The sequence below is a fragment of the Arvicanthis niloticus genome, chromosome X (genome assembly GCF_011762505.2).
Source record: "Arvicanthis niloticus isolate mArvNil1 chromosome X, mArvNil1.pat.X, whole genome shotgun sequence".
NCBI classification, from domain to species: domain Eukaryota; kingdom Metazoa; phylum Chordata; class Mammalia; order Rodentia; family Muridae; genus Arvicanthis; species Arvicanthis niloticus.
In genome coordinates, this window is record NC_047679.1 from 47,441,220 (window position 1) to 47,462,994 (window position 21,775).

Sequence of the window (21,775 nt, forward strand, 5' to 3'; positions counted from 1 at the left end):
CCCTCAGGGAACCCAGAAACATATTTTTAACTTTTATTTATATTCCCTTGCAATGCTTAGCCTCACAGCCTAAGCAAGAATTCAGATCGCCAGTCAGAGGGGGTTCTGGGTGGCCCTAGAGGACATTTTCAATACCTACTCCTTACCTACCTAAGCCTACCCAGGTTTCTTCTGGATGATTTCATTTGTAATTCAAAGGGTAAGATACAGCAAATGCTCTTACTCTGGAGTTCCTCAAATTGTAACTAAATACTAGCAGTATGAAATGCCAGAACTTTAGTAACTATTTATTATATAAAGTAATGGAATAAACTTCTAGGTAGATAATTTCTGTATTATTTTTGATATTCAACTTATATAAAATTAGAAGGAGGAGAAAGATGGCTCAAAGGTTAAGAGCATTTACTGTTCTTGCAAAAGACATCTATAGATATCTATCTAATACATATATCTCACAATTGGCTATAATTTCAGCTCCAGAGAATTTGATGTCATCTTTTGGCCTCTATAGGCACCCACATGTACATACACATACACACAAATAATAAATCTTTAAATATTAAATAAATTTTGAAGAGCACATGCAGCTTTAAAATGCTGTTTTCTGAACATGACACAGCTATTGCATTCATGAACTTACAACAGCTACAGTTACCCACACAAGACCCATATAAATTCAATCCAGCCAAAATTTCAGTATTAGTAGGGAAGGTACTCATAAGGCCTCACACTTAACAGCTATGACATAACACATAAGCAACTCTTGACAGTTAATAGCAACTAAAGGAAAGAGAATAATTGTACTTTTGGGGATGCAGTCACTGGTGGATGGCCTCATCCAACAGGCACATAGGCCATACTAAAGAGACTGAGTTGATCTTTTTTTTCCTTGAGGATGACACATGAAGCAGGGAGAATATTTTGAGAGTGGTTGGAAGAAAGTTATAAGGAGAAAAGGAGGAATGGATATGATTGTATTTCATAAAATACATGCATAAAATTCTCAAAGAATAAGTTTTTAAAAGTTGAAGCAATTTATAGATTCAATGCAATCCCCATCAAAATTCTAACTCAATTCTTCAAACAGATAGAAAGAGCAATTCTCAACTTCATCTGGAATACCAACAACAACAACAAAAAAACAAAAAACAAAACAGGATAGTGAAAACAATTCTCAACAATAAAAGAACTTCTAGGGGAATCACCATCTCTGACCTCAAGCTGTACCAGGGAGCAATAGTGATAAAAACTGCATGATATTGGTACAGAGAGAGTCAGGTAGATCAATGGAATAAAACTGAAGACCTAGAAATAATCCCACACACCTATGGACACTTGACCTTTGACAAAGAAGCTAAAACAATCCAGTGGGGAAAAGACAGCATTTTCAACAAATGGTGCTAGCCTAACTGGTGGTCGCAGATAAAAGAATGTAAATTGATCCTTTTTTATCTCCTGGTACAAAGCTCACATCCAAGTGGATCAAGGACCTCCAAATAAAACCAGATACACTGACTCTAATAGAAGAGAATGGGGGAAATAGCCTTGAATGCATTGACACAGAGGAAAATTTCCTGAACAGAACACCAGTGATTCAGGTTCTATGATCAACAATTGACAAATGGGACCTCATGAAATTGAAAAGCTTCTATAAGACAAAGGACACTGTCAACAGGACAAAACAGCAACCTAAAAATTGGGAAAAGATTTTACCAACTCTACATCTGACAGAGGACTTATATCCAAAATATACAAAGAACTCAAGAAGTTAGATGCCAGCAAAACAAATAACCCAATTTTAAAAATGAAGTACAGAGCTAAACAAAGAATTCTCAATTGAGGAATCTCAAAGAAATGTTCAACTTCCTTAGTTATCAGGGAAATGTAAATCAAAATGACCCTGAGATTCCACCTCCTATCAATCAGAATGGCTAATATCAAAAACTCAAGGATGGCAAGGATGTGGAGAAAGAGAAACACTTCTCCATTGTTGGTGGGATTGTAAGCTGGTACAAACACTTTAGAAATCAATCTGGTGGTTCATCAGAAAATTGGGAATAACTCTACCTGAAGACCCAGCTATACCACTCCTGGGCATATACCCAAAAGATGCTCTAACACATAACTAGGACACATGCTCTGCTATATTCATAGCAGCCTTATTTATAATAGCCAGAAGCTGGAAACAACCCAGATATCCCTCAATGAAAGAATGGATACAAAAATGTGGTACATTTACACAATGGAATACTACTCAGGTATTAAAAACAATGATTTCACAAACTATGTAGGCAAATGGATGGAACTAAAAAATACCATCCTGAGTGAGGTAACCCAGACCCAAAAGGACATACATGGTATTTACTCACTGATAAGTGGATTTTATCCCAAAAGTTCAGAATACCCATGATACCATTCAAAGACCATATGAAGGTTAAGAAGGAAGGCCAACGTGTGGATGCTTCAGACTCACTTAGAAGGGGTAACAAATTCACAGGAGGTAAAGAGAAGGAGGAATCTAGGTGGGAGAGGGAGAGGGAAAAGGGGGAGGGCAAGACCAGGTATGGGAAGAAACAGGAGAGAAATCTAGAGTGCCAGGAGAATGAATAGAATTATGTAACCTGAAATGGCTACTTCTTGTAACCAGTCAAAACTTCCAGCGGAGACACCAACTAAGCCACAAAAACTTAGACCCACAATTTGTATTGCCTACAAAATGTACAAGGATAAGGATGGAACAGAAATAGAAGGAAAGTCCAACCAATGCCTAGCCCACCTTGAGACCCATGCCACGAGAGAGATGCCATTGATGATATTCTGCTATACCTGCAGACAGGAGCCTAACATAACTGTCCTATGACAGGCTTCATCCAGCAGCTGATGGAAACAGATGCAGAGACTCACAGCCAAACAGTAGGTGAGGTTCAGGGAATCTTTTGGAAATGGGGGTTGGGAGAGAAAGGATTAAAGGAGCCAGAAAGGTCAAAGACACCACAAGAAACCTGAGCACATAGGGGCTCACAGAGACTGAGCCACCAACCAGAGGCCATACATGGGACAGACCAAGAAGGATACTTTTAAAGTCTTTTTTAAACCATCTTTACCTATTTAATTAGCACCTGCTGACTCCAACAGTATAATGTGCTTATTAGTATTACCCTTTGACCTAAACAACTTAGAGCCCCTGTGTTTTCCACTCTGAAGGTATTAGCTCTGAGCTTCAAAGAAACTCAGAAACTTAAATCATATCATGAATGGAGGAAAAACTGAGAAGAATATCAGGCTTCAGCCCTTTATGTTACTCTTGTTTCACCTACTTTCTTTCATTATTCAATAGGTGGTTACTGAATGTTAATGTCTCTATAAACTCATAAGGATGCAAAGAGCAAAGGAACTCTCCATCCTTCCTCCTCCCAACTTACATGTTTGAAGTACTGTATCTTAAGGAAAAATAAAAGGAATAACAAGATCTAAATCCTCCTTGTTTTTAAAACTTCTCTTAATCTCCCATTTTATTTTCTGATCCTATTTAAAACTTATCTCTAATGATTACATGTATGGTTATAGAATGCATTCTGATCATATTCAGCCCCCATTACCCTCCCCTGCCCTTCTTCATATGCCTACTCCCCTTCGCTCCTATTAAGTAAAAAATTAAAAAAATAAACAGGATTATTAAGTACTTCTGTGCTTAACACAAAGCAATAGCAAAAGTCTGAAAATATGAGAGACTGCTGGATTCCAATTAACTTTGCCACTTAACTCTGATTGCTGTGTTACTCTTAGTGAACTCAGTGTTTATTAGTAAATAGGGGTGAAGATCTCAAAGATTAATGAAGGCACTGATTGCAGCTACACAATGAGACCCAGATGTTTCTATACTTACCATTTCCTCTCCTTGACCCTCTTTGCTACAATTACTACAGAGATAACACAAATAAGGCATTCAGTGAACTGAGCTACTGAGGTGGTTAGTGTCTAAACTTTCGACAATACTTTGTCATAAAGACACCACAAGAAACCTGAGAACAAAGGGGCTCACAGAGACTTGGATTTCATAAGCTACATGACAGCGTATCAGAAACAGTAAGAGGAAGGGAAAAGCCATATTTTGTATTTGAATGCAGGAACATGTAAAATTAAAGACATACAGAACATGTATAATTATCTAACATCAAAGCCAGGCAACAAAGGAAAACTGAGAGCCATGGAACAGCACATGGTTCTCTTATCCAATAACAAGTGCTCAGCCCTGAAAACACAAATAACAAGTAACATTGTATTGAGCAGAGCATATTTATGTATTTAAAAATATATATGTATATATGTATGTAAAAAAGTAATTTAAAAGAAGCCATGAATTTGAAAGGGACCAAGGAGACGTATAAGGGAGGGTTTGGAAGGAGAAATGTAAAGGGGGAAATATATAATTACAACTCCCCAAAATAATACAAATAATTTTATTTTTTTAATTGGATATTTTATTTACATTTCAAATACCACCCCCTTTCCCCATTTCCCCTCCCTAGAAAACCCCTATCCCAAATCCCCTTCTCCTTTTTGCTTTCATACAATTTTTTTAATGTTAACCAATGGCTTTATAAAATTGGTAATGCTCAATATCAATCAGAAGTGTAACCTAATACCCAACCTAGATATATCAACTATCTTTGACTGGCTGAGACATGTGAATATCCGCCTCCATGTCTGGCCCCCCTCTCTCTTTCTCTCTCATCACCTAGCTCCTCCTCTCCTTCTCTTCCTCCTCTCCTTACTCCTCCTCTCCTTACTCCTCCCACCTTAGCTCCTCCTACATATCACCCTTCCTGTTAAAATAAAACTTTTCTCTCAAAATACAGTTAGAACATAATTATACCAATTTATGTCAGTAAGGTGCAAGATAGACCTAATACCCAGTCCATCATTTTGTTGACTAACCATAACCTCTGTCACCTCTCCTGACTAAAAGACTTAGTTCTGAACCTGGCTTTTTTCTTGGCTTTAGAATGAATGTCAGCTGAAAACCATTCTCTCAAATATTTTCTCTCAAAGTAAATAGCAAGGATTGGCTATGAGACTATAAGTTCTCAACCCCATCAGAAATCCAGAATGACTGAGTTAACTGAAATTATGGGAAGCACTAAGCATAGCTTCTAAAACATAGCCAATTTATAGAGACCGCTGAACACCTGGACAGTCCCTATACTACAGAACATTGGAGCATCTGATCTTCAGCCTTCTGGCCCAGGATCATCTGACAGACCTAGTGATGCAGAATTATTAAGGGCTGATTACTCTGTCTTGGCAGATATAATCAGTCGGCTATTCTGCAAGTGTAGGACAGTGATTTGTCTGTAGATGGAAAGAGGCAATTCTTGCCTAGTGGCTGACTCACCACAATTGGAATAACTCCAAAGATGCTCAAATTCTTCTTAGAATCCAAGACAGGAAGCTGTCAGGAGCAGACAGGTCTCTAATCAAAATGAACATTAATATAGAAATGTTTGTAATGTCACTTCTGTGGATTTCTGATGTTTTGAAAACCAACTATTTATGTAAGGCAATCTGGACTGTTGTCTGTTAACTCCTCTCAGCTATTTCTAAATAAAATATAGAAAACACCCTAACAATAAACTCAAAGCCATGAATTTGCTATAGTCCCTTAACTCACAGGCTAACCATCTCAAATCAGTTAGAAAAGTTAAAGATGGACTGAGTCTAAGTCTTGTATTCTTAAATGTGTTATACAGGCATAATGCCTATGACAGTAACAATATTCATCTCACTTTTATATTAATAAGAAACTCGTACCAATGAAAACCTTACATTTGAAATCAAAGTAAATTTTGTACCATTTAAGAAATTATAACTTCATCTTAATAACAATTGTACATATTTCTACCAGTAGGTTATGGCTATGCAATAAATCCTAGTTAATCCTCCCTGTTCCACCAAAACCACTACTTTTCCCTAGAAAGACAGCCCAATATTAACCACCTCAGTCCCCAAGCTCAGGGAATAGGGGCTCCGACTCTTCATTAACTTCTTCAAGCTGATTATGGGCGTTGAGATATTAGAAGAGGAGTGGGGGAAGAGCAAATTGACAATCCTCTGATGCTGTGTCTTCACTGAATCCAGATGGAATTCCAGGACATCAGAGGTTCGCGCAGGTCTGCTCAGCTTGCCTAAGATACTGCCAGAGTTAGAGTTCCTGGGAGCCCCACTTCCTCTGGGTTCTGTGTGATTGGGGGCAGAGCTGCCATCTTGGATCTGCTCAGTTCCTGGGCCCAGACCAGAAGCCAAATAATTTTGAAAGACTAATAAGACTACCATTTTATGTGAACCTTAGTCTAATTAAACTATATTGTTTAGGTGCTTTCAGTTAGCTCACATTACAAGAGTGTGTACATTTTATAGAGGAATAACAGGTTCCATATTGTTACCTCTTGCATGAGAAAATTTCTCAGACTGTTTTCAATTTTGCCCCTATTTATGAAATTTTTCTCTCCATACTTAATTTTTGAAATATGCCCATATTTTATTATGGGATTTGTTTCACAAGTACTGTAGATAGTGTCTATTATTTTGCTAACATGAAAAAACCATGATGGCATGGAGCAGATGCTTTTATATTGGTTAATAGACAATTGGAGAAATACAGAAAACTGACAGGAAGGGAGGAAAAAGATATAGTGGTGAGGAATTATGTCACAACCAAAAGAAAATAACTTTGACTCTCAGCATTGTCCAGGTCCTCATTGCCATCACTACTGAGAGTGGCTTGATCGTTCTTGAGTTTGATAACATTCTGTCGCCTAAATACACGCCTCATTCAACAAAATGTAAGCTAATCTACACATATTCATGCAATCTGCTAATAAACATGGTCAATGGGGCAGTTATTTAAAAAGCCAAATCTTGATGAGAAACACACATTTGACCATAGGGCAGAGTCATATATTACAAAATCAACCATAGAATAATACATGTTTTTACCAACTTTTAGCACATTGCTGGTCAACCATGTCTTATGTCATATATCAGTTCCATTTCTTAAGAGAATAAATTTCCTGCCCACAGTATAATGTTGGTTGAGGAATTTTTAGAAGTTATCCAGCCTATCAGGAATTAGCATCAAATTTTATTTATTACATTGTTTCAAAAGTGCTTACCAAATATCTGATCCAGCAGTATTTAAAATGTAAACTTCAGAGTCATTTGCAGAAACGAAGAGGAGGAGAAATTACTGGTATTCACCAAACTTGCTACATGTTTCCTTTATTTATTCTTCTTATGTACCTGGTCCCCTCGCAGGTAAGACCATGGGATAAATTCTGGATAATGGACTTTATATGGAAGGGAATGGAAAAGACATACTCGGCTTCCACAGTTTAAAAGACTTATATCATAGTTTTACCCTTGTGTCTGTCCTTAGAAAATGTGGATACCATATGTTAGAGTCACTCTCTGCTAAACAGAAGCTTCCCAGGAGAATGGGAAGAAGTGCAGCAGACCTTATGTGACTAAAACAGTATGGGGCTGAGAGGTAAAGGGAATCATCAGACAAGTAAGTCACAGAGTTGATTTAATACTATGTGTAAGTTATATATGCATGCATATGTCTCCATATACACTGATTTTTGTACATATCTAATCAAAACAAACCTCTAAAATCTGTGAAATTTCTTTGCTTTGATTGACATTTTATGTTGAGGATCTACTCCTTAGAACTCCCCTGGAGAATTTCTGGCATCATACATCAAATCATTGAATTTTAATTTTCCTTAAAAAGAAAAGAGCAAATTATCAGACACCCTAATATATTCAACCCACATTAGACCCACAAATACATGTTTCCATTTCACATGTGTGTTCATGCACAGGCACACAGAGACAAGGGAAGAAATGTACCATGAACTCTCTGTCAAGAGTTACATCCAAGAACCACAGCTTATATAAAACATGATCACTACTCTCCAGGAGGAATAAGGACTAAAACCACAGAACAGTTTTACGTTAATAAGAACTGTGGTCTAAAAGTGCAATGGGAGCTAAGTGGAAGACTGAAACTAATTCTACCTAGAAGAAGATGAAGATAGCCTCACGGAAGTGAATGAAGAAGCTGAGTCATGATGAAGAATGCTCTAGGTAGAAAAAAAAAGGTGTAGTTAAGAAAAGCACAACATGAGCAACATCCAGTCACAAAAGAGCTCATTGTTTGAAGACTGGCTTAAATAGTGTGCTTGTAGGATAACTGTAAAATGATAGTTAAAAGCAGGTCAGCAGAGAACAAAGCACACTTTAAGCCAAGTTTTTTTTCAGTTATCTACTACTGAAAAACAACCCAGCTTAAAACTGCGCTGTTGAACAATAGTTCAGTATTATTTGTCCTGTTTGCAGTTTGGAGGTTGTTTTGGTTTTGTTTTTTCTTTTGATTTTTTGAAACAGTGTTTCTCTGTGTAACAGAGCCCTGACTATCTTGGACTCATTTTGTAGGCCGGAGTGGCCTCGAACTCAAAGAGATCCATCTGCCTCTGCCTCCCGAGTGCTAGGATTAAAGGCTTGTGCCACCATGCCTAGCATCTAGTTCATTTTTTATATGCCCTGCATTTATTATTATTATTTTGGACTGGGCTCACTGCTGGTTCTTTTCTGAACTTTTGTGCCCTGAGATATTACAGTCAAATGTTGGCTGAGAATGTAGTTCAGACGAAATCTCCATCAACTGCAACTATTGGCCTAGAGGTTTCAAGATTGCTAAACCCCACAGCCATTAATTGACACTGAGAACATATCTGGAGCTTTCAACTGGAACACATACACATGACTTTTCCAAGTGGCCTGCAGTTTGTATAACTATAACCGTGTTTCAAGAGGGAGTATCCCAAGAGAAAGTGGTCCAAGAAACAATAATTACAAACAGCCAGTCTCTTAACTCATAAGCCAAGAAACATGAACAGCTTTACGTTACTCATATTGACTTTTCATGAAAACTCTAACAAAGTACACCCACATGCAATATAAGAGAACACAGAACCCCCAGTGCTCAATGACTCAAGGGCCAAAGAATTTTAATCTGTGTCGTGGGACTTTTCCTGGACAAAAGTCTGTTCGCCTCAGATGGGGCGAACCAATAACAGCAAAGAAGCCGTCGCACCCAAGTGTAATTTAGCAGATGACCAGTTGTCAGGATATTACTTATGGGAGTATGGGTGAGGGGTTACTTACCAGTAACAGCAGGGATGTCTCACAGCCAGCTGATCACCAAAAAGCCCACTACAGCACGGGGCGACGACTCATCAAAGCGGCATCTCTGGAGTTCCTTGCATGGCGTGCAGGCAGCTGTGCCGGTGGGAGAGTCTCCTTGCCCAGCAAGTGTTACTGTTTAGATAACCTTGGAAAGGGGCCTTATGAATCTTATAAGTTCCGGGGCCTTCTGAAAGTTGTAAGTTTGTTTACTTCCTGGGTCTTGTGAGCCTCCCTCCCTGTTTCAGGAGGGAATGTTTCAATTGCTACACAATAGTCTACCACATAGCTCCATCCTTGAGCTTCATTATGAAGGCTTGCAAACAGGAGGCTGTTGTATGACAGTTCCATCAGAGAAAGGTGACTGATGGCACATCAAAGATGAATTGGATGGTGGTGGAGACAAATATGATCTATCAATTAGGACAAAGTGAGTTTACGTTAGAAATTATGGAGATTTGAAATCCTTCCAACTTCTATAGAGTTGGAGAGGAGAGAACAGAAAAAGAAAATCCTGGGTAATATGAGTTAATAGGGATAAAGACAAGAGAAGACAAACATTCAGGAATCTAAGGTTAATAGCTAAGTAAACGCCAATCTCGTATAAAATAAAGATATTCAAGAAATGTAGAGTAGCAAAGACAGCAAGGATTTATCAGTAATGAATTATCAAGGAAGTTTCATTTGGTTTATAAATCCATAAAAATTTCTTCCAGCAGACAAAAAAATCCCTTTATTCTCAGAGAAATAAGCATTGGATATTTTATTTCTCCAGGGCTCAATTGTCTTCTTTATATTAGTAGATATTTCCATTCCCCTTTAATTTTTATCCATAAAGAATTCATTAACAAAACTGTCATTCTATTATCTAGAAAAATTAAATCAAAAAATACTATTATTAACAATAGGAAATGTAATAAATTCTAAATGGCTCATTCACTATTAAAAGAATTTAATTTCTTTAAGACCATTTCCCACTACCTGCCATTTTCAAAGCCATAATTCCAGTTTCAGGGGATCTGATGCCTTCTTCTGACTTCTGCAGGCACCAAGTATGCACATGATATATGTACATATATGCAAGCAAAACACTCATACACATAAAATAAAATAAATAAAAATATTTTTAAATGAAACATTAGGATATATCACAACTCCATATGCAAATAAATTCCTTTGGCCAGCCCCTCACTACCAGGCTAATTTTCCTGTCTAGCTTTACTGCTCTTTAACTGGACTTACTATCACTGTCCCCAAGCATATTTGCTCTAATAACATGTCATTGTTTCTACTTTCCTCTACCTGGAAATCTGTTCCCATTTTCTCTTCCTGGTGATTATCTCCTACTATTCCCTCATGATCCAGTCTAAACTCTGCCATACTGTCTTCTGGAGTAAGAGTTCCCTGGCTCCTAGAAGTATATGTGCATGTATTTGTAAGAATACTTGTCCTTATTTTTCATTTCTCTACCAGTAACCACCCCCTAAGGTTGTCCTCTCCTCACAGATTATGGGATTTTTGAAGGCAAGGAATGTGTAGGCATCTTTCTAGACCCTACAAGTGGAAAAATTCCTGGTATGCAGAGCTCTTCAATAAAGGCACTTGTTTTGACTGTTGAATTTAATAATGTCATATGTGCTATTTACTTAATGCAATACTAGTTTACTAGGCTAAGAATTTTTTTAACTCACTAAAACTTTCCACAATGCCCTAAGTTCATAATTATGCCAAATTTATAGATTGGTAAACTGAGGTTAAAGGGGGTAACTTTAGTGTTAGAGGTGAGATTATTAATTCAAGTTCTCTATTGCTATAAAGCTTACTAATTTATTTATTTATCATGCATATACATGTGTATATGCAAAGGCACATATAAGTATAAATATATTTATTGCAGAGACAATTGAATAGTCTCAGTAGAAATTGTACAGCCTACAGAGACCAATATACCCTCTATGTTGTCTTCCACAAATGATCGCCAAAATTATTATCTGGGAAAATAACTGAACCAAGTTAGAACGACAAATAAAGATTCTGCAAAGTGAGTATTGTTCACAATCATGTCTCAACTGGTTAAAATGAGAAGAGAAAGTAGATTTATTCAAGAAATTGGTGCACAAAATGGAGTGAATTAGTCAAACAGGTTGTAAGCCAATAAGTTAAAAATCCAATGTATTTACAAGCTGATAAACAGTAATATAAAAAGTAAGAGGAGAAACTCTGATAGGAACTCGGAACATAGCTGAATGACAGGTCAGAGCAATAAATGCAAGCAGAAATTGGAAGAGAAGTCAGGCCTCACAGTCTAAGTTAAAGAGACATTTCTACTTACATGATTGATGGAAATTATGCAAGACAGTGAGCTCTCCAGGAGGAAAAATACAGAAGTACTAGAGGATACGACTATGAAAACAACAAAGGTCTGCATTTAATGAACAACTATGACATTTTTCAATCATTAATAAAACATTAGTAGTATTAACTATAAAAGTTTATTCCCTTATCATTTCCTAACATTGTAAAAGTATTCCAATTTTATGTGCTCTTTTAAAAATCCTTATTGAGGACAAGAGAGATGTCTCAGCAGTTAAAAGACTAGATTCACAACCCAGTTCCATATTGAATATCTTACAGGTACAAAGCATTGTAACAAATGGTAGAGTGGAACAATAGGAATTTGGTTACAATGCTCAAAGAAGTTTATACTATATTAGGGAACTATAGGGGAGTTTAAAAGACCCATAAAGCTGGATGACAAACTGGGGAAAAATAGAATGGAAATGGTTGAACAAGTAACCTCAGAGTGGTTACAGTTAATGTGAAATAATTTAAAATTCTAATGTATTTCTTAAATTTAGTTGCAGAGAGTGGTCCCAACTTCAGAGGGATGAAAAAGATGACTCTTAAACATTAACCATCTTCTCTCCATGGCATATAATATAGACATTAAACATCTTCAAGGTGGCATCACAGTAGCATCACTATACTGGCTTTGAGTTATGATTTTACCACCCACCCTATAACATACCCTTTGGGCTAATGTTTTTCAGTGATGCTCTAGGTAACATTTTTTTGCCCATTCATTATACTGCTCTTTCATGAACAATAGTACATTTATCAATAAACCCCACAATACAGATAGAGCCTTCTCATCTATCAAAAACCCAAGGCCTTAAGGCAACAAAACTCACCCCAGCTGTACTTGTTTTCTTCAAGGTAATGACAGAAATGCAATACAATCCTAGGAGCATTTTTCTCTAGAACTGACTTTTAATAACATTATTTTGTGGTGTAAATAACAAAAGCACCTTACACTGACTCTGTGTCCTTGGAATCCTCCTGAGGGTGCTGTATTTTGACTACTCTACCTCTCTTAAGACTATCCAAGGGATAAATGTAAGGAATAAATATATTGGTGCATGATACATACTGCTTATACAGTGTGTAAGAAAAGTATGCAAAATTTCTATCCTTAGACAAGTACTATAATAAAAAAAGAAAATAAAAACAAAAGAATGAGAGAGAGAAAGAGAGAGAGAGAGACAGAGAGGCTTGGTTAAGAAAAAAACACTAATTCTGAAGAGACTCAACCTGTGGAGAAGTTTTCACAGATGATAAAGTTAGCAGTCATAGTGATGGAAAGGGTAACATTATACTTTAAAATGTAATGCTGTTAGGACAGATGTGGCTAGAAGAAGAAAAACAGGACTATGCTGCATGTGTCTAGAAATACTAAAATAGAAAGAAAAATGCCTGCTTCGCCAATTTTTCTAAGACATCATGCATTTACCCACTCTAGTTAAGCAAGGAATGGTTTCAATCGAAAATATCCTCCCTGTTAACAGGTTAAAACATGATCAGCAGTTAAATAAACCATCATGAGCCTGTGGAATTTTATGTCATTCAATTATTTACTGCCATGAAAGGTCCTCTTTCCCCATATACCAGGAAATTGACTTTCTTAGAAATGCAAAACACCCATCAATCTTGCAATACAAGCTTTATTATACATATAAAAATCCATAAAATACCCCCAGCCAATGTTTTGTGGGGTCACACTACCCTGTCTAAACAATAGTGGAGAAAGAATGGGTTTCTAGAATAGTATTTATGTAGCTAAAACCTTCATGTATTTTTAATTCACAAGCTACATAACAAATGGGTTACCAAGGGAATTGAAGTACAAGTATGGCTTGATTTTACAGTTCCTTTAAGGAGAAAGACTAAATAATAATTCTTCCTCCCACACCCAGAGCTTCTTAGAATAGGCCTAGCAAAAGCTAAGTTGGGAATTGGATTTGCGAGGGATCTAGAAGATGTTTCCCTGAGTTTAGTTATTTTTGTTTCATTAAGAGCATAGTTCTTGCAATACATACATAAAAAGAATTCCACTAGAGAATCAGATTTGGAAGGAAAGAGAATTCATATTATATTTGAAGCTCTTCAGAGCCTTTAAATAAAGGAACATTGGTAAGCATATGATGATGTAAGCAAATCTTTTGTTTATACAGAAAGTATATACAGTACAAGAATATACACAAAGTTTAGTCCATACAACTAATTCAACCAAATGCCTAAAGCAGGCAGCTTGGATTTGAGAACAACTTGACCACCCAATATATCCTCCATAGATCACAAGGTTGATTTGGTAAATCTGTTTTGCAAGTGTTTCCTTCTTCTTTCATATGTATTTCTCCAGAAGCTATGAAATTCATCAGGGGAGGGGTATACATTTCTCAGCCAAAGCACAAAAGTAACCAAGCTTTGGGGCTTATCCATTTTTCATGATGCCTTCCAACATTCTTTGCAATTTACCAGTTTTTCAAACCCCACCACCAGAAAATCTATTGTTACTATCTTAACACTATTGATTAAAAGTAATTGCAGTGAGTTATATCTGCAACTACTGTAAGTTGATTATTCTTACACTTTTTGTTTTGTTTTCGGAGACAGGGTTTCTCTGTATAGCCCTGGTTGTCCTGGAACTCACTCTGTAGACTAGGCTGGCCTCGAACTCAGAAATCTGTCTGCCTCTGCCTCCCAAGGGCTGGGATTAGAGGCGTGTGCCACCACCGCCTGGTGTGAGTTGATTATTCTTATAACTTCACATTACTTTCTTACTTTAAAATAAAACTTAAAAATTAGAACACTGTAAATATTTGACAGTGGCCACATATTTCAGTCATTTCCATCATAAGAGAACTTCTTATTGTAAATGATGACCATGTATCTCATTATATATCACTGGTATAAATAATTCCTGCCAAAATCATCTTTGAAACCTCCAGTCTACTATATAAAGTCCAGTTTTAGGAATCAAATATTTAACTTGAATATTTAGTTGGATAATCAGAAAATGTACTTCTTAGTTCTTGGAACACATGCTATTAACTTTAAGAAACTGCTAGACAATTTATTGTACTCAAATGCCAATATAAAGTGAATCAATAAATTATTCCATATTTAAGCTATAATTCAACTGAACAACACACATTCCATGTTTTCACCATCAATAAAACTATTATTTAGGAAAACCAAGAAACTGTGTATTTAGTGAAGAAACAGGGCTTACTTGGAAATTGACCTAAAACAGAATTTAGTGAACAATGTACATTTTTAATTCAATGAGTGAATTTAAAGGGAAGGGCTGGGAGAAGTGGGGGGAGAGGAACTTGCAGTCAGGATGTTTTAAAAACAATCAAATTAACAAAAAAAAAAGAAAAAAAGAAAAAAATTTATAAATAAATAAATAAATAAAAATTTATTAAATTCCAGGCTTTTAAAAGATGGTAACTGAATTTCACCTTATTGCTACAGAGACAAAACCTCTCAAAGAAAGTAGCAAAAACACACTCAATAATCCAGCCAAGACAGCATCAAATGTAATCTAGCATATCCTAAGGGTCAAGTGCACAATAAGAAAAACTTGATTAAACTTTCTGAGCAAGGATCAATCAAAGAGGTATATTCAGCAGAATAACCACAAAAGATGACAATTCAACAATGTTAACACAGATTTCTACAAAATCTGCATTTTCATATTACAAAGGATGAATCTTATGTACTGATAACAGTTCCCAAAATGTCAGAATGCTACATTCTAATAACCTGAAGTGGAAACCTGGTGTTTATATTTTGTTTTATTTCATATGGACACTTTTAGTTATTATTTTAATTTTGTGTACTTAAAGGTTATAGTGTAGTATTTTGACATAGGCATACAACATTTAATGATTAGATTGGGTGAATTTCCATGCAATTATATTTGGTTGCAAATTCGAAAATGGTAAATTTCTATGCAAATAATAAAAAAAAATCAATTTGTGCTTAGTTAGAGATGGTGACCTTTAATGAGTCAAAAGTACAGTAACTAGAAGCCACAAAAGAAATAAATATTTTTATATCTTTTCTGAGGTTATTGCAAGATATCAGCTTACATGAACTTGTATCAATACAAAAGTGTTCCTTTTCTTTATTTTCTTCAGATGTGGGTGGCTGGGTTTATGTTTATGTTTCTCTTTTGAGAGCATTCAGAGTACCTTCCTATACAAAAGACACTAGAACATAGGGATGAAGCCTCTGTGTAGGTACCAGCTCAACTTCTCCATGTTCAATGAATTGTGTAGATCTTATCTTCAGTAATGAGGCTTTGTTGTTAGTTTGTGGATAGCAACCTACAGTCTTGGCAACAGCCTGGATCTTTGGAGGGTTTACATTGGGCAGTTTTGGCCAACAACTCAATTAGATGTAACCCAGTCCTAGTACATGAAACATCATTAGATGTCCAGAGATGTCTCATTGGTACTCTTGTCTTTCCCATTATTTGGTGATTTCACTCAGACCACCTTTATACACATATACATACATACATACATAATACATGTATATATACACATACATATGTGTACATACACATATATTTATGAAGTTTATACTGCATTAGGTTTCCAAGCTATTCCTGAAATACTCCTTAATTGTAGTGGTCTCTCCCCCATTTCCTTCCCTTTTCTCCCCCCTCCCACCTCCTCACTTGATCCTCCCATTCCAGTCCTATTACTACTTATTCTATTTCCCTTTCCTAGGGAGATCTTTCTGTCTCGCCTAGTCCCTTACTCTATGCCTAATCTCTGTTATTCAACAGATTGTAGCTTGGTTATTATTAATTTAACATCTAATAACCACATATAAGAGAATGCATACCATATTTGTCTTTCTGGGTCTAAAATAACTCACTTGGAATGATTTTTTTCAGGTTCCATCCATTTTCCCACAAACTTCATGATATCAATTGTTTAATAGCTGAGTAATACATCATAATGTAAATGAACCACATTTTCTTTATCCAGTCTTCTGTTAAGAGACATCAAGGTTGTTTCCAACTTCTGAATAGAGCAGCATTGAACATGGATGAGCAAGTGTCCTCATTTGAGTATATAATAAAAGTGATATAACTGAGTCTTCAGATAGAACTATTTCCAATTTTCTGAGGTTCCATCATATTGATTTCCAATGTGGCTAGTTTGTACTCTCACAAGCAATGGATGTTCCTCTTGTTCCATTTCCTTGCCAGTGTTTCTGTGTTTCTGATTATAGCTATTCTGACAGGTGCAAGATGGAATTCCAAAGTTGTTTTGAATTGCATTTCCTGGATGGCTAAGGATGTTGAACATTTGAGTGTTTCTTAGTCATTTGAGTTTCTTCTTTTGAGATCTCTCTGTTTAAGTCTGTACCCCATTTTTAATGGAGTTAATTGTTCTCTTGATGTGTAGGGTTTTTTTTTTTTTAGTTCTTTGTCTATTTTGTATATTACTCCTCTATCAGATGTGTAGTTGGTAAGAATCTTTTCCCATCCTGTAGGCTGCTGCTTGTACAAATGACAGTGCCCTTTGCCATGCCAAAGCTTTTTCAGTTTCATGAGGTCCCATTAATTAATTGTTAAGCATAATGCCCATGCTAGCTGTATTCTGTTCAGAAAAGCTTTGTTTGTGCCAATGAGTTCAAGGCTATGCCCTACTTTCTCTATTATCATGTTCAGTCTATCTGGTTTTATGTTGAGGTCTTTGATCCATCTAGACTTCAGTTTTGTACAGAGTGATAAGTATACATCTATTTGCATTCTTCTGTATGGAGATGTCAAATTTTACCAGCATTATATATTGGAAATGTCTTTTGTCCAGTGTATTTTCTGGCTTCTTTATCAAAAATCAATTGTCTATAAGTATGTGGGTCATCAGGTCTATAGGTCTATTTTTGCAATGACACCATGCTATTTTTATATCTCTACAGTTTAACTTGAAATCAGGAATAGAATAGTGATATCTTCAGCAGCTCTTTGATTATCCAGTATTATTTTAGTGGTGGGGGGGTTGTGTGTTTTTATATGAAACATAAATTGTCCTTCAAGATCTGTGAAGAACCTTTCCCTTGGATGAGGATGTTGTGTTCTTTCCTATCATTTCTGATTTGTTTTGGTTTGAAGTCTATTTTGCAGGATGTTAAAATGTCTACATTAGGTTTCTTAATAGGTCCATTTGATTGTAATATCTTTTTCAATCCTTTTACCCAGAGGTGATGTCCATCCTTGATGTTAAGGTGTGTTTCTTATAAGTAATGCAAGAATGTTTAACATTCATTCTGTTATTCTATATCTTTTTATTGGGAAATTGAGACCACTAATATTGAGAGATATCAATAAGCAGTGTTTGTTTATTCTTGTTACTTTGCTATTGTTGGTTTTGCTTGCTCTAGTTGTATTAGTAGTAGTCAACAGGAGTAGGAGTAGTAGTAGTTGTTATTGTTGTGATGGCAGGGGTGGTAGTGGTGGTAATGGTGGTGGTGGTGGGTTGTATGTATGTGTGATTTGTGTGTGTGTGTGTGTGTGTGTGTGTGTGTGTGTGTGTAAATGTTTCCCCTCTTTGATTTGTTTGGGATTATTTATTCCCTGTGTTTTCTTGAGTGTGATTAACGTCTTTAGGTTTGAATTTTCCTTCTAGCACCTTCTGTAGAGTTAGATTTGTATTTATATACTGCTTAAATTTGGTTTCATGATGGGATGTCTTATCATCATGGAATGTCTTATTTCTCCATCTGTTGTGATTCAATGTCTAGGCTGGTATCTGTACTTTTCTGGAGCCTTGAGATCATGTGTACACATCCCTTCTGGCTTTTGGCATTTCTACTTAAAAGTTGGGTAAAATTCTAATAGGTGTGCTTTTATATGTTACTTGGTCTTTTAAAACCCTTGAAGCTTTTAATAGTCTTTCTTTGTTCTGTACATGCAGTGCTTTGGTTATTATGTGTTAAAGGTCAAGTCTATTCATTGTTCTGCTTGCTTCTTGTACCTTGATAAGAATCTCCTACTTTATGCTAGAAATTTTCCTTTCAAGATTTTGTTGAAAATATTTTTGTGCCTTTGACCTAGGTTTCTTCTCCTTTCTCCATTCCTGTTATTCTTAGACATGGTCTTTTCATAGTGATCCAGATTGCATGAATATTTTTTGCCAGGAGTTTTTTTAGATTTAACATTTTCTTTGACCAAGGTGTAAATTTCCTTTATCATGTCTTCAATGTCTATTTCTTCCATCACTTATATTCTGTTGGTAAGGCTTGCCTTTGAGGATTTTCTTTAAGTTTAAATGTTTCATTTCCAGATTTACCTCAGTTTGTTGTTGTTTTTTTTTAAAACTGATTCTATTTCTACTTGGAGATCCTGAACACTTTTATTTCTTTTCTTCCACTGCTTGCTTGTTTTTCATAGATTTCTTTAAGGGGGTTATCCATTTCCTCTTTAAGTACTTCCATCACATTCATAAAGGCTATTTTAATATAGTTTCCTTGTGCTTCAACTATATTGCAAAATTCTGGACCTGTTGTAGTAGTATTGCTGGACTCTAGTGAAGAAATATTTCCCTAGATGGTTTTGTTTTGTTTTTGTTTTTGTTTTTGTTTTTGCTGGAGTCTAGGTATCTGGATTTAGGTAGATTATAATTCTAGGTGCTGTTATACTGGTCTTTTGTTGTTGGGTGGGTATTTTGTTCTTTAGTTTCTGTTGTCCTCTTTAGTTCTTAGCAGATCGTGGTGACTATGTGTTGCCTGGTAAGAAATTGTGTAATTCTGATAAGTGTAGCCATTGAGGGTTCCAGGTAAAAAGTGTTTCTAGACATATAGAAGCTGATAGTTAAGAAATGAGATGAGTTAGGGGTGTGGATAGTTGGGGGAAGTTTTACAGGAGGAAGCAAATCAGGGTATTCCTTAGTCCCCTGGGAATAGGGGCAGAAAGTGAGAAGAGGCAGCATCTGGTGTTTTGCTGCAGAGCTGTTGTTGAGACTGGGGATTGGACTTGGAGGAATAGAAGAAGTGGATGTAAGGGTCCATGATTTGCCAAAGAATGATACCCCAGACTCAAATAGTATGCCAGAGCAAAGCATTTCATTCTGTAGAAGTCTACCATGTTGGGGTCTCCCATTCCAAGATGGAGATAGCCAAGTGAACTCAAAGGGCAGATTTAAAGAACATTAGGGGAATTCCAGGGAGAGGTAGGTGACCTCTATTCTTGGTTCTATCTCTAGAGACATTCCAGAACCATTTCTAGGGCATGGGGTGGGGACTGAAAACTGTTGCTAGGGAAGTGTGGAAACTGTTGCTGAAGAAGTCTGGAAGCTGCTGCTGAGCTATTGTCCTCTCAGGCCACTGGCTGGGCAGCTTCTGGGGCCTGGACTTGCCTGGACTTGCCCAGTTCTTGGTTTTAGCATTCTGTCTAAACTCCACCCCACTGTTACCTGGCAATAGCCAGGTAGTCCTGGCCCACTATAAAAGGGGCTGCTTGCCCCTTCCTCACTCTCTTGCTCTCTTGATCTCCTGTTTTCTTGCCTACTTGCTGCCTTTCTGTCCCCTCGCCCCTTCTCCCTTCTCCTCCCCTCTCTCCATGTGCTCATGGCCAGCCTCTACTTCTCTTCTTCTTCTTCTTCTTCTTCTTCTTCTTCTTCTTCTTCTTCTTCTTCTTCTTCTTCTTCTTCTTCTTCTTCTTCTTCTTCTTCTTCTTCTTCTCCTTCTCCTTCTCCTTCTCCTTCTCCTTCTCCTTCTCCTTCTCCTTCTCCTTCTCCTTCTCCTTCTCCTTCTCCTTCTCCTTCTCCTTCTCCTTCTCCTTCTCCTTCTCCTTCTCCTTCTCCTTCTCCTTCTCCTTCTCCTTCTCCTTCTTCTTCTCTCTCTCTCTCTCTCTCTCTCTCTCTCTCTCTCTCTCTCTCTCTCTCTCTCTCTCTGCCTCTACTATCCTCTTAACTCCCCTCCCCATGTCCTGAATAAACTCTATTCTATACTATACCTTCCATGTGACTGGTCCCTCAGGGGGAAGGGATGCCTTGGCATGGGCCCACTGAGACATCCCCTTCCCCTATACCTCACCACATACCCACAGAACATATTCTATATCTCTTTATCTTTTTATAAATGCATTACTTAGAAACAGAGAATTAAGCCTAGTCTCCTGAACTGCCAATTTGAAGCCTATCATGGGCAGTCATTCTGTCTCAGTGGCAAAGTTCCTTATTTACAAAGTGACAAAGCAGTTAGCCTAGCTGCTTCTCCAGCCCTAGTGGCCTGTGGGTTTTCCAGAGAATGCCTGATGGAGTTTGGTCTGGGATAAAGCAATGAGTGCAAAGAAGGAAGTTTTGTGGGGAAGATCTATTGATCCACTGGAGAAGGGGACAGAGAGGTTGGAAAGCTGCAGCAGGTGAGATTAGGAGACTGGATTTTCAAGAATGCAGGGAGAGGTAGATATTTGCATACCTGTTTCCCTAGTGAAAGTATCAGATTATTTTTTTTGAGAGATATTTTCTTAAGAATGCAAATCTTTCAAAAGAGGTAAAGCATTCTCCAGGGATGCAGATATATTATGTGATGAGTTTCTGTTTTGTTTTTTTTAAGTATTCTGTAAATACTGTGCCACTGAACCTAAGCCATGCCTCTGTGTTAGATGTCAGCCACCAACAATCCCCAAAGCCTGTATTATTTATGTACAACAATACAAGTTTCCCTGCTGATAGTCAATAAACTTGGTCTGTATTTCCTACATTGCCTCTAGATTCTTGTTTATGCTATCAAAAAGTAATTGCTTCTTCACACTAGGTAAAAACTTTTTGAGAGACACCAAAATGAAATTCCATCAGTGACTCATTAACAAGCCTGGGGAAACAACTATAATTTAACTGAACCTGCCTTGTGTCAAGGACATTTGATCCAACCCAACTTCATCTCTTAATGCCCTTGATGGCCGCTCTCCAAAGAAAACCCTTTAAGTCAACAAAGCTTCTTTAGTTTTCACTAGAATTTCCCACCACCAAGCAATCATTGTCCTTTAAATCCTTATCCAAACTTTTTATTTCTGTAGTTTTGATTCGGTGCTATGCATGAATTAACTCATACAAGCTTTGCTACTTATTGTGTGCATGTCCTTCCAACTTGACATTTTGTGACATGATGTTGATAACTTGCAGTTACATTGGGACGATTTGTACCATGAAAATCAGGGAGC